At 39.9% G+C, this 14,316-nt stretch overlaps 1 protein-coding gene across 3 annotated transcripts in view; it reads left to right on the top strand.

Moving 5' to 3' along the window:
- Positions 1 to 14,316, top strand: part of CDON (cell adhesion associated, oncogene regulated) — a 92,877-nt gene that overhangs the window by 407 nt on the left and 78,154 nt on the right. The gene's annotated exons all lie outside the window — the stretch shown is intronic.

The raw sequence follows: 14,316 nt of genomic DNA, 5'->3' as shown, positions 1-14,316 counted from the left end.
GGGGTTGGGAGGTGCTGGGTGCCAGGCGGATCAGTGTGGGAGGTGCTGGGTGCCAAGCGGGGGGATTGGGGTTGGGGGGTGCTGGGTGCCAGGCGGATCAGTGTTGGAGGTGCTGGGTGCCAAGCGGGGGGGTTGGGGGGTGGTGGGTGCCAGGCGGGGGGGTTGGGGTTGGGAGGTGCTGGGTGCCAGGCGGGGGGATTGGGGGGTGCTGGGTGCCAGGCAGATCAGTGTTGGGGGTGCTGGGTGCCAAGTGGTGGATCAGGGTTGGAGAGTGACTGGCAAGCGAAGCTCTTGCCTTCAGTGCTCTCAACTAATGAGTGAGTGGCAACAGGGGGTAAGCCCCGGGTGCTGCGTGGCCAGGTCCCTAGCCAGGGCAGTCTCCTTCAGGTACTGTGCATACGGTTGTGATGCATTAGATAGGACCAGCCAGTGTGATGTCCCCTCTGTAGGGTCCAGGAAAGGTGCTAAGCTATCCCTGGATGGTGTTAGCATTGAAGGGTGTTATACTGGGCTATTTACCTTCCTGTGATGCTTAAAGATCTTGGTGTGACTTCCCACCCTATAGGTACTATAGAATTTCCTGGGAATATAGCAGGTAGGGGGTGCGAGGAAAGGTCATTTCTGGGGACAGAGATCACCAGATACCAGCTGCTCCACCTTGGGACTATTGTGGGCTTGTTTTTGATAAACAACATCTCACATCCTCCAGTTGACGCTAGGAAGAGACATAGGAGTGATTGCCTTCCTGAGTTGCCTGGATTAGGTATGAGAGGAGAGGGCTACTCTGGAAGCTACTCTGACACTGCCTCTTTAAGCTCTGATGTTGATAGCTTAATCCCACAAATGTTCCCAGAGCAAAACCAAGGGCAGAAGAACCCAAGCTACCTGGTCTTCAGTCATTCTGCTGCTAAATACAATAATAATACTCTGGTACCTCAGACAGAAACATATACTCAGCAGAACTAAAGGCAGTGCCTGGCATATAGTTGGTAAATGTGATTGAGAGAGACAGCTGTCAACTTCAGATTGTCAAATTAACATTCAGTACAGCTCCTTTTAAACATTAAATTGTAAGTTGCCTCTTGTTTTTCTTGAGACTATTTATAGCAGCAGCTGTTGGGAAGTTCTCTTCATTTGGGACAGGATGAAAGATCAGATTTTGTTTGGAAATTTTAAATTAGCTGTTTGACTAACTGCTACTCAGCTAGAAAACATTCTTACTGTCAAGGAGCAGCGCAAACTGCCACTATCTGTTAAGCACGTGTTGAAATTGTACAGTGCACAAATGAGCAGCTTGGAAAAGTAGACAAACACTGTCAAATGGGGAAACCTTTGCACTTCCTTGAAGTTGAATTCAGCCAGTGTTTTGACTATTTAACATCCAAAATGTACTTCGTTGTTCTTAATGTTGTTTAACTGCATTCAGAATCTTGGTTAATTGATAGTCTTGAGAGGACGATATAATTTCATGAGCAAAGCATAGATTCCCAAGATCATCATTTATGAGAGGTAATGATTCATGTGCAACTCATTTTTGTCTAATAAAACCCTTCTTGGGTTGTTCAAACTCTTTATTTTTGGTATGAAATGCTTGAGCACATCTCAAGCTTCAAGATCAAAAAGTACAAAGGATCATAGAGTTGGACCTCACTGATCCAGCCAGTGTAGGTTTGCATCAGTCCTTGCCTGCTGTTGCAGGTGGTTTGACTTTGAAGTGAGCTAATTAAATTGATGTTGTTTAGATGGACAGCTTTATGGAGGTCAGCAAGGCAGAGTTGAATGAGATTTGTGTACTGGACTGGGGGCTCTTGTCACTAAAAGTGAAAGGTAAACCTAATTTAATTGTTCTTGTTCTATTGTCTCATCAGACAGGGTTTGTTTGCAGTTTGACAAAACATTTTCATGACTTTCTTTGCTCATATTAAATTAGGTAGTCTGGGCTCTTTATTTTATCTTAAAGTATAAATGGGGGGGGGAAATCTTATTCACTAGAAATGTTTTCCCTCAAACTGTATATATAAACTGAAAAATGAATATATATTTGTGGATCCCATTCGTTTGTTTTTAAACAGAACTTTGAGGGGAAAACCCCAAAGTTATTTACTATATTGACTATAATAGGAATATACTGGGATATATTTTTTATTTTCTCTGAATTCCCCAGTGCATCCTATCATCAGTCTCTTTATTGGAATCTCGTTGAGATAGGGATTTTTGGGTATCTTTCTGTCTTGTAACAGACATTGTACTTTGGGACATAAACAAAAATCACTGAAATTAAAGGAGAAAGTTATTTTGTAATTGTGGTAATGTAATATCTGGAGAATGTAAAAGACTCATAAAATTATAATATTTAATGGCCCTTTTTGTGGCACTTATTCTAAAATAAGGAGATGAGTTGGTACCAGTTTCAATATAAATGCTAATTTGTATTAACGTGCACTTAGTAAAGGAGATAACTTTGTTTTTCAGTTAAAAGTAAGGAATCCTGCCATATGGAATGTCACTTTCAAAATCTTAGCTTATAGGAAAATAAACCCCTTTTCCATGATTCTTTTTTCATTTCCTACAGTATCACTGGCGTGATCTGAATAATAGTACTGAGGTGATATTATTAATGTGGCTTTTTAAAATCAAACTAATTATATTTGCCTGAAAGAGCCACATTAGTGTGATTCTAGCTCCCTGGTGCCTTTTTGGAGCCCTGGAGACAGCCTAGTGAATAGGGCTGAAAATTCATTCTGTATTTGATTAAATGGAACAGACTCGTTGCGCCTTACCCCAGCAGGGGCTATGAGATCTCTTGATCCTCGAAGCGGCTCAGAGACCCTGGGAATTCCATTAGCGAGCACCTGAGGAATTTCTGCCCTGCAGTGCCTTTTTTTTGGTGGTAGTGGGGGGAGAGAGCGAGTAGTATAGCAGTGTTGATGGTGGGCGGAGGAGGCTGCATTGGAAGAATTCATATGTTGGCAGATCTAAAATCAAGGCATGACTTAACAGCTTAGCTTGTAAGAGAAAAGCCCAACCCAAAGGCACACTATTAGCCAAGACTTCTTATATTTAAAGTGGAACTGTGGTGTGTATTGGGCACTGAGATGAACTCATCCACACAATTTATTGAACCCGTCTGACTCGTTAGTTCTCAAACTGTAGACACAAATTGGAGGAAAACAAATATAAAAACATATACTTGCAAGCCTGGTGAGTTTCTAAAAACAATTTACAGGATGTCAGCTGTTTTACCTTGACTAATTGTTAATGATTTGGGGTTTTATTGCAGTCTTCCAAAGAGAGTAAATCTGTATGATTGTTTTCTTTTAACTTGTCACCACAAAAGTCAATTTAAAATAATTATATATTTTGATTTTTTTTTGTCCCAGGTCATTGTAGATATAAAATTATAATGCTAGAAGAACCTGAACTCACTCTTCATATCCTCTTTATTGTCTTAAAACTTTAAAATTGATACCTCAATATTATTTTTGCCTAATATGTTGCTTTCTCTGAAGTTAGTCTAGAGCAAAAAAGTGTAATTCTTAAAGAACCTTCTTTTGTACATTTTAAAATGTCTTGCGATTTCAAATAACTTGTATTTTTTATTTTTAAGATTTTTCTTGATTCAATTGCGTATTTTTATTAAAATAAAATCTTAGTAACTGGTCTTGAGTTTGAAATTAATGTTGGTTAATTGGTTGTTTTAGTTTTTTCTTGAGTGAGTGGGATTATATGGCTGGTGACTTAATGGAAGAACTTTCAGCCAGCCTTGAGCTAATACAGGCTGTTGTAGTATATTTGAGAGTTTATTTTTTGTCATTTTGACTAAAAGTAGAAATCTGAATTTAGGTGCAAACTTACAGCGCTTCCTGTAATTATCTCAGTAAGTAAATTTACATTATCACTAAAGAAATTTGTTAAAGTGTTGTTTTAACTTAACAAAAAATGTATTAACATAAAAAATAAATACTTCCCCCCCATATTCTGTCACATTGTCTTAACTTGAAAGGATTGGGAAGCTAATAAATCTGACCACATGTAGGACACCTTGTATTTCAGTTACCTACTTGAATTGTTCTGTGCCAGCAATAATATAGCTACTTTATTACATTTTACATAATGAAGTTCCTAGAAACTAGTTGTACAAGAGTAACATATTGAATGCATAGTCTTAAGATGTCAGTTTGGTTAGAATTTTGACTAGGTGTCTAATTTTGTAAATGCACAATTCCAATATGTATACAGGTTAAAGACTGCAAAACTCACTATTATATGTAAAGATTTTATTCACTTTACAGCCATCTGTAATTAGGATTACCTGGTAGCTAGATGCACTCTTTTTTTCACATTTGGTGGTTTATTGACAGATGTTTTCATTTCATGATCTTGAACAAAATAGGTCATTCTGTGACATCTATACCTCTTAAAATAAAGTTGCACTTTGGAGAGCTTAGCTGACAGTTTGACAGAGTCATTTTGTGTGAAGTAAACTGAACAACAAAGTGGTGCCATGCTGTCTATAAAAAAAAAAAAAAAAAGAGAGAGAAGTCTTTAGGAACAGGGTGTGCTTTTGTATTAGACAATTTAGTTGCTGATGGCAACAATCCTTTTCTTAACATTGCTGTAGTATTCTAAAGATGTTCAGATCTTGAATATCATTATTTAAACATTTCATGGCATGAATTTACTTCAGGTTGCTAAACTTAATAGTACATGTCATAACTGTAAAAAGGGTGTTTTTGTTGTACCAAGCTAAAACTGTGCTACAATTTGACTGCATATGTACTCTTCAGTAGTCTAATTACTTAAAATCCAGTGCGGGGGGGGGACGGACGTTAGTGGGTTTTTTGTTATAAGAATTAGCTGTAGTTACCACCTGGACAGGTTCAAGACAGGACACACCCACAAACTTCCACATCACTAGAAGTCTGTTTTTCCACATTAGGGGGGAAATAAAAAAGGACACTGCCACCTCGTTGAGTCCATATCATTTCAGTAAGAACCCCTCCTTAAAATTGTGAAGTGACATAACTAACAGAAGTTTGTGTCATTGTTAATGTTTAAAATTGTTTGTTTAGTAATTTAAAGCTGGAGTTGGAAGTGGCAATACAAGATAGAGCTCATTAGCTTAAATAGCAGAAGAATAAAAATAAGAAATGATAGTCAAATTAAGAAATGGGTTTTCAAAAGGGGAACCGTCTCAGAAAATGAAGAACTGTAGGTCTTTCTAAGATAAATACCGTTTTTGATACTTGGATTACCATATGATCTGAATTTTTATAAGCACATATTTAACCACTTATTTACTATTAAATGTGCCTGCATTAGAGGCAACATACACATTGTGCATTGTCACTGAACCAGGTACATCATATTGAAATGCTGATGCTGGAATTTCCCATGTTAGTGGGGGGACAACAGCAGAACTCAGTTGTTTAACATCTTACAGATGCTGAAAAGTAACTAATAGTTTGCAGTTCTTACTTTTGTTTGGAGTTCCCCCTGAAAAACATGAAAATAAAACTTGTTTTCTCATATTTTTGTTCTCATTTTGCAGACATTGGCTTTTTTTGCCTTTTCTCCTTTTATGTTTCTTGTAGAAGCTAAGATGCCTCTATTTTGTTTACTACTTTGTTTGTGTACCAGCGTTTTTGATGCTTATCATGCAGTTCTGGGAACAGTGTAATAGCTGCTGTGTACTCCCTCTGCTGGCCAGCTGTCAAGCTCTGCACAGTGCTGAATGAAATCTGATGTAGGACACTATAGAAACAACAGAGGGTCCTGTGGCACTTTTAAGACTAACAGAAGTATTGGGAGCATAAGCTTTCATCTTACCCACGAAAGCTTATGCTCCCAATACTTCTGTTAGTCTTAAAGGTGCCACAGGACCCTCTGTTGCTTTTTACAGATTCAGACTAACACGGCTACCCCTCTGACTATAGAAACAGTGGCTGCTGATTTATATTTCTTTATACATTTTTGTCTAGGTCTGAATATAAAAAAACCCACCTGATTTTTCTGGAATGAAAATATGATTCTAAAAGATGATTCTCATCTTGGGCCTAAATTGTTTGCCATTATCTCAAGCTTTGTTTTAAATGCATAAAATCAGTTAAACTCCTACTTTGATTCACCTTGTTGCACCAGGGTACAACAAGACATAATTGTAATACAAGTTCAAGTAATGTCATCATCCAAAGATCTTAGCTGTTAAGCCTTAAAACATCCCCCCTACATGTTATGATCTCCATTTCACAGACAGGGAAAAAGGCAGGGCAAAAAGATTATGATTCACCTGCATTAATGCAGCAAAGGTAGCAGGACTGGGAATAGAACTCATGTAGTCTGGCTCTTAAATCCTGCTCTGTCTAGATATCTCTAACTATTAGACTAGAACTCCCTTGTCTAATAAGATCATTTGTTATACTAAGACCCATGAAATGACTGCAACAGCCACTTGAGAGTTTCTGAATTTTCTTTTGTATTTTTTCTGACCTTTAATATTGTTTTAGCAGTCCGTTTTTTAATGGTAGCATCTGAAAACAAAGGAAACAAGCTAATTGGGAAGTGTACAGAATGAGTGTAATCAGTGAATAGAACTGTCCTCTCCTAAGATAACACCTGATGCAATTAAGGTCTGTGAGCGCAGGAAAAGTCATGTGATCCTGGTTAAACTAATTGAAAATGAATTGTTAAAATGTCTTCTCTCTCATTGCTCAATTATATTTTGATCCTCTAAAGAGAGCTAGTTAATCTATAGATATATTCAGTCATATCAGCACTAGCTGCTTTTATGCTCTCCAATGTTCCATTCGTTTGACTGGAAAACTACTTTAAATGGCCAGTCTGGAGAGCAATGAATCAAAACAGGCACTGACATTTCTAAATGAGTTTCTGAGTACAATTTATATGCACATAAACTTATATATTCTTTCAAGCAAGTCCACTGGTTCTAACAGTGGTTTTCTGGCCTGCACTGCTGCAAGACATATTTGTTGGTTCCAGTTGCAAGTTCAGCATTTCCCACTGAAGAGCCCATCAGTTCTGTCTGCCTCCAAGTCAGCAAGGAGCTACAGAGACTGGTTCTGAGGAGCACAGGACTTAATTTAAAAATAAAAATTGGGAAAAGGTCTTTCAATTGATCAGTCTAAATTATTGGAGGACGCACTCCAAAAAAATCCTATTTGGGACAAGGCAGGTTTTCTGAGGTGGGCTCTCCATCATGCATGGTTAGACCCCACTTTGTTGTTATGGACCTAATGCCCAAGAAGCCCAGGAGAAAAAATGTTCCTATGCTGTAACCAGTAGAGGGGGAACTATGCCTGTCCCATTACTAACAGCCGGGTTCCATAGTGGAGAATAAAACATCTTTTCAAGTGTGCACCCTCCCCCTGGTCCATCAGTCAACAAAGGACAGGTGAGCAGCAGCCTCTCGCTCTCTCTCTCTCTTGAAAAGTGAAAACATGGCATCCAGCTGCCTGTGGGCAAGCTGAATGTAGCCCTAGCCAAAGTTCCCCAAATGGCTTGGCAACTGCAGGAGTTATTCATCAGAGGCCATTTACATCCTCCTGAATTAGCCCAGACAAGTAGAGCCTTGTCTACAAGATCTCCTATGGAGAGAGCCAGCAAAGTCCCAGATGGCCTCCAGCCTCCTCAGTCCCAGTTTAAGAAGGAGTAAGTCTCAAATTAAGGACCCATTCCTGTAATTGTAATGTGCTGCTCAGAGTAACTGGGAGCCATCTAGATGTTGGTGGATGGGTTTATTCATCCTATGTCACAAATTTATGCACATAGTCTTTAATCCAGATCGCAGTCTGTTCCACCATATGCATATCTGGGCTGAAAGGATGTTACCAGTGGCTCTTCTTGCAAGACTTCACCCAGTAAAACAAAAGAGGGACAATGAGGTAAGGGCAGCCCAAGCTTAGGGAATCCCTTAAACTGAAAAGAAAGATCCTTCCTGAAGTCCCTGACCAACAGACCCCACTCCCTCAGAGGACAGATATCTCTTGGGATAATGAACCTCCAGTCTACGAGGTGCAGTGAGTCATGACACGCTGCGAAAGAAACTTAAGAAGAAACTTCATTCTCCTCCTTTTGATTCCTAAGTCTTCCATTCTCATTCTTCTGACCTGAGTGAGCCTAGATTTTCCAAATCTAAAGCTGTTGGAATTAAGAGAAGTGGTAGTCATGGGTTTTTTTTAACCTCCTCTTGTTTATTAAGAGTTGATGGAACAGGCCAAGTGAATGGGGTAAAAACAGATTGGAGTTCTACATTAGGACCCTCAGACATTCGACTTGCTCGAGATCTCTTCAAAGGGCATACTAATCCACTTCTCTCAATGAACTGTTTACCAAAAGCAAGTGGGTATAAGAGACTGAGAAATGAATATAGATAAGTATTAAACAAATACTCCAGAAACTCGCTTCTCTGATAATCAGTGCTACGGCCGGCTGTGGAAAAAGTTTGCAGTATTTCATCTGTATAGAGCCAGAGAAAGAAGCTGTAAGAGAGGAGGAACAGGGCTCATGTCTTTATGCTATGCTACTTTGGTTCCAGATAGATCCAGAGGGTAACCAGAAGTTTCCTCAATTTTGAAAAGGTTTGGGTTCAAGAGGGAGACCCTACAATCTACTGTGGTCACAACAGTGCCTGGCTGCACAAACTCCTCATGCCTGTTCAACTTCTCCTATGGCACAGCCAATACTGGTTCTGATCTTCTATGTCTTTCCACAGCAGTGATGGTGTTCACAAAAACATTAGAAGTACTGGTAGTAAGCTGTAAGCCTTTAGGTAAAGAGGAATCCAAACACATCCATTTCTTGCCAACCTCCTAATCTGAATCCCAGCCTTCACAAATCAGAAACACGTGACTGGAACACTAAATTTTCTATAGCAACATAGATTATTAATCAAGAGAAGTCAAGATGATGCCCTCTCCAAGGATGCTTTACTTACGGGTATGGGTATACACTGAGTTTCACAAGGAATTCACCTCAGGAACGGCAGCCGCAGATTTTCAGCCATTAAGGAAGTGAACCGTTCAAACAGTCACGATATGTAGTTTGTTAAGCTTCCTAGGCATTTAGTCACTGGATTGTGGATGGACTAGAATAGTGATTTTGGGTACCAAGTAGGCCAGATCTGTCCATCCAGCCCTCTAATACTTAGATCCCTTCCACACAGTGACTGTTTGTTGTCATCACAGCACATGCAGTATTCTTCATCAATATGATGCAGAGTAGGATATATTCAGTTTGGGGAGTTAGTCGCACAGTTCTAACAATGGAATTAATATAACTAATTTTACTGTCCTATGAAGTAACTGTTTGGGGCACTCTTAAAGCGATGTGGTGGGAGGGTCCCCAAGCATGAAAGTCTACACCATAGTTAAACAGCCCCTTAGCGGGAACCCAAGTCAACTGGCATGAGCCAGCCATGGGTGTCTAATTGCTGTGTTGAAATACCCCAACTTTGTTGTGATATGCTAGCTGGCAAGAACACATACAAGGGTTCTGACTTCTCAACCCCCCTTGAAGAGCAGGGAGTTTTGTCAGTTTGAATTTCTCCAGGCTTATAAGAATCTGCATTTTTAATTGAGCCACTCAGGTGAGCAGCTAGAATGTTAAGTGCTAATTACAAGTTTTATCTTGGAGGATATTACCCTCTTTCCCTCAAGTGACAAATATGAGACCTTCTAAACACACTGCTCATTTCTGGGTGAGGTGGTCATATTTTGGTCCTATAGAGACAAAGTAGGTGAGGCAATATCTTTGATTGGACCATCTTCTGTTGGTGAGAGAGAGAAGCTTTTGAGCTTTCTTCAGACCTGAGAAGGAGCTCTGTGTACGATCAAAAGCTTGTCTCTCTCACCAACAGAAGAAGTTGGTCCAATCAAAGATATTACCTCACTCACCTTGTCTCTTTAATGTCCTGGGACCGACATGGCTACAGCAACACTGTGTACACTATTTTGGTCCTGTCAAATGTGTATAATCCCTCAATTGTGAGTGTAAAAAAAAAAAAAAAATATTCCATAAATAGTACACAGCACTGCAGATTAAGTTTCATTACCTAATCACACCATTGTAGGCAAACTAAGATTAATTGCTTTTTTTTCTCTCCTGGAGAAGATGCACCTCCCAGAGGCTTCCTATACTCTTTCATTTTGCATAGGATAATACTGCTGTATGTTTACAAGGTAAAATATAAGCCCAATTTAGGGTTACCATATTTTGAGTGTCCAAAAAGAGGACACTCCACGGGGCCCCGCACCCAGCCCCGCCCCCGCCACCGCCCCAACTCCACCCCTTCCCCAAAGTCCCCGCCCCAACTCTGCCCCCTCCCCTGCTTCCTGCGAACATTTGAAGCAGGCAGCAGGTAAGCTGAGGGGGTGGGGGGAGGTGGCGAGGCCCAGTCTGGCCCCCTCCGGCGGCCGGCCCCGGCCCCAGCCTGGCTCGGCCCAGCACCCCCGGCCCAGCACCCCCGGCCCGGCACGCCCCCCGGCCGCCCGGCCCCGGCCCGTGAGTGTGTCTAGTGCCCAGAGTTAAGTGTCTTGAACTTCTTTAGCATTATAAACCAGTGATACTCAGATCTCAGTGGTTCAAGAGCAAATTAGGGACCAGCATTACCCAAAAGAGCCACAGCACTGTGAATTCTCTCTCTCTCTTTCTATTGTCACAGCAAAATGATTCACCAAGTATTCTGCAATTGGTTAATAGCATAGTAAAAGCATCCTGATTGGTTAATAACTTAGATTGGTTAATAATTATATCACACTGTTTCAATATTGTGCTTCAAAGAGCTGCAGGAGATACATTAAAGAGCCACTTTTGGCTCCCACGCCACAGTCTGAGTATCACTGTTATAAAGACAGACTAGGATTGAAGGAGCTGAATTGATGAATTTTGCAAGTACTAGAAGGTTTTGATATTAACTTTATAAATTCGGGACATCTGATTTGTGTTTTTTTTTTAAAAAAAGCGAGCACGTTTTGGATTTATTTCCTGTTCTTTGAAGTTACCTTGTATCCTATCTTGTACATTTATCAGTACAGTTTAAGCTGGATGTGTCAGGAGGAAATAGTGTGAAGTAAATTTATTTTATAAACATAAACAATGTATCTGCATTTGAAATTCCAAACTAAAACTAGTTTGTCATTGTTTATATTAAAAGCATACACTACAGTACAAAATCTTAAAATTGCTATGGAAACTAATCTAATAAGCAAAATAAGTTCAGTTGAAGTTTGAAAGTTTTGAGGTTTATCACCTGTTTGCTTACAAAGTCTGAGATAGGGAACTAATGTGTAAATGTACAATTTAAGGCCCCTCCTACTCAACAAGATGGGTTGCAGAAAACTATAACGGGCAGAGTTCTTCTCCCAGCCAGAAGTGTTTTTTACTCTAGTTTGTTTACTCTAGAGATGTATACATTGCAGAAGGCAAATGTTGCTTATCTGGGTTTGGGGAAGTGTTCAATTAGGATGGGGAAGTGTTCAATTAATATCAGGTCAGGCACCTCTGTGTGACTGAGCCTTGTCTGTAAGCTTTCTTTAAAAGTGAAAATAAACGCTAACAAAAGTGAACATTCACTGTCCTTGATTGGCAAGTTTAAACACAGATCAGAATAGTGATGCTACTTAATCTTGTTATTCACAGTAGCTGATTGCTATGCATGTAGGATGGAATTCACCCCAGTAGAGGGCCTGTGTAAGGCCCTCTGTGCCACTTGAGCCCTGTATTAAATGTTTAAGTGGAGCTTAAATAATGTGAAGGTTTTTGGACTCTTTACCCTATTTTGTGATCATGTTCCGACAATATTTAAATAGCTCTGTTGCAACAAAATGTAACATTCAACTGAGGACTCATTGAAATTTGTTAAAAGATTTATGTAAGCATTTCTAAAGCACGTAGCATTGTAGGGTAAGACCTGTGCATAAATCATAGAAACCGTGAGAAGTGTGTGGAGGGACAATTAATATACCGTGCTCTTGATTTCATTCTGTCTTTAGTATGTTACTACATTTTCTTCTGCTCTGGTACTTCAGGCAATGCAGTGGCAAATAAGTAAGTTTGTAGTGCAACTTGAAGATGGTGCAGATGAGATTTATCCCAGTCTGCTTTGGGAAAGGGTCTTCCAGCCCCATGGGCCTGCTAGTCTTGTTTTGGTTCCCTCAAGTTCTATACCTAGTTCCCTCAGGTTCTATATTGTCCATGTCTGTATGGATAAAAGAGGTGCACTTTTCAATCAGGTAGCTTGGTCATGTTGTGGTTGTGTTTGAACTTTGTTGTGTTGTTTATGACAAGTTTCATGGCTCATGTGAGTCATGCAAGGAAATTTAGTCTGTGTGATAGTGGATCTGTTCTATTGAGGGATTTACGGATCAATTCTGCACTCTTGGCTGGGTGGCTATGTTATGAATTACCTTTAATTTCCTTATGACTCTTCTCTAGGCCCTAGTAGAGTGAGTTTAATATTATTTCTGCCCCAGTCAGGATTGGGGCCCATTGAATTAGGTGTTGTACAAGGAAATAGTCCCTTCCTCAAAATGCTTAGAATCTGATTTTGAAACCAGGCACAGCATTTGAGCGTAGGAGGGAAGGGGAAGAATGAGAGTAACGAGAACAAAATCACAGTTAGCTGTTGTACAACTTGATGATAATCATTGGAACGCTATAAAAGTCAGTAAATAAAATCTGTTGTTCCCAACTGCCACTCCTCCTTGCCATCATTGGTTAGCTGATTTCTTGTAAATATCACAGCAAAAGTAGGTCTTGAGGATGGATTTGCAGAAGGACAGTATATTGGCCTTACAGATTACAATAGTTGAGCAAGGAGACCAGCGTATGGACTGCTGTGACCAGGTGATTGTCTGAGAGGGCAGACACTGGAAGATGGCACTTTTGGTGACTAGTGCTATTAAGTTGTCTAGGGCCAGAAAGAGCCCAGCAAAATCTCTAACTACATGCTATCTTAACTGCTTTTGGGATTTAATCTTAGTTTTCTAAGTCTTCATCTTTAATAATTTTCTAGTTAATGCATTACAAAGAGAACATACGCTTTTGTACAAAAGTATGGCTCCATCTGGAACACCGTGTTCAGTTTTGGTTGCCTCATCTAGAATTAGGTTGAAAATGTTAAAGGCATACCAAGACTCAGTGCATGTGCCAAGAAATTGAAAAAAGGAAGATTGTTTAGCCCAGTAAGGAGAGTTGATTGAGGTGTTCAGAATTATGAAGGGAGTAGTCAAAACTGGTCAGATGTTCCCTTTTTTGATGTAGCATTTAGTCAACTTGTGGAATCCACTGCCATTGTATGTAAACTGAAATCCTATATAGACTACAGCGCACAAGCTTTGCTTTCTGGTTCAAGGGAGCCTCCCATCCCCTGCAGCCATGAGTTTGTGTTCCTAATTGCCCATGATGTAAGACAGCAATAGATTGGGTTGCTGTAAATTCTGGCTGCAGGTATGGATTTAATAGACTAGTTGTACTTCCCTTTAAGGGATCACAGGTAAAATGGATCACTACAAGTTGCAACAGAATGAATCAGACTTGATGATAAACTGGTTTAAAACACCTTTTGCCTACATTTTACAGAACTGCAGGGGTTGTTGGAGGATGCCAGTGGAAGTGTGGGATTACTTTCTGAAGTTGTGGCAAATTAACTGAGTTTCTTTCTTTAATAGCTCTTTTGTAGCAGGGTTCAGCCACAGAGGGGTGTATTTTTTTCATTAAATTCAAACTTGAGGTAGATGGCTTCCAAGTGCAGGAAGTAAAACTGGTGGAGCCAGATCCTCAGCTAATATAAATTAGCATAGTTCCATTGTCTGAGGGTCTATTTTTCCTGGTGCTTACAGCAAAGTGATCATTCCAGTCTTTTTCCCATTTTTTTTTTCTTACTTCGTTAGTCCAGGTAAGTGATCTGCCAAAGTATAAACAAGCGTGAACCATCTTGGTGTGTTAAATATGTACTCTGCATTAAAAACATTATACTTGTAGGTAGGTTTGAAAAGTTTGCCATACAGTGTGTGTATTTAGTCTGCATAGTTAAGTTTGTGGGTGTTAGCTACTTTGGAGTATCTAGCTGAGCTGTGAAAATATGTAGTATTGTTCTTGTCTGGATCTTCTTGTGTCAATTGAGAACTTTGTGTGTTACTTTAATTTCATGCTAGTAAGTCCACCTCGAAATTGCAATAGTTTGGGGAGCTCGGGAGACTACGTATTATTAAATACACCATCATAAATGTACATGATGCTTTACAGACTAAGATCTGACCCCAGCTCCAAAGAGGTGCCAATGTAAGGGTCTGGTCAGTA

Source organism: Terrapene carolina, unplaced genomic scaffold, assembly GCF_002925995.2.
Source record: "Terrapene carolina triunguis isolate 2854851 unplaced genomic scaffold, T_m_triunguis-2.0 Scaffold374, whole genome shotgun sequence".
Taxonomy (NCBI): Eukaryota; Metazoa; Chordata; order Testudines; family Emydidae; genus Terrapene; species Terrapene triunguis.
This window is presented reverse-complemented; position numbering and strand designations above follow the sequence as displayed.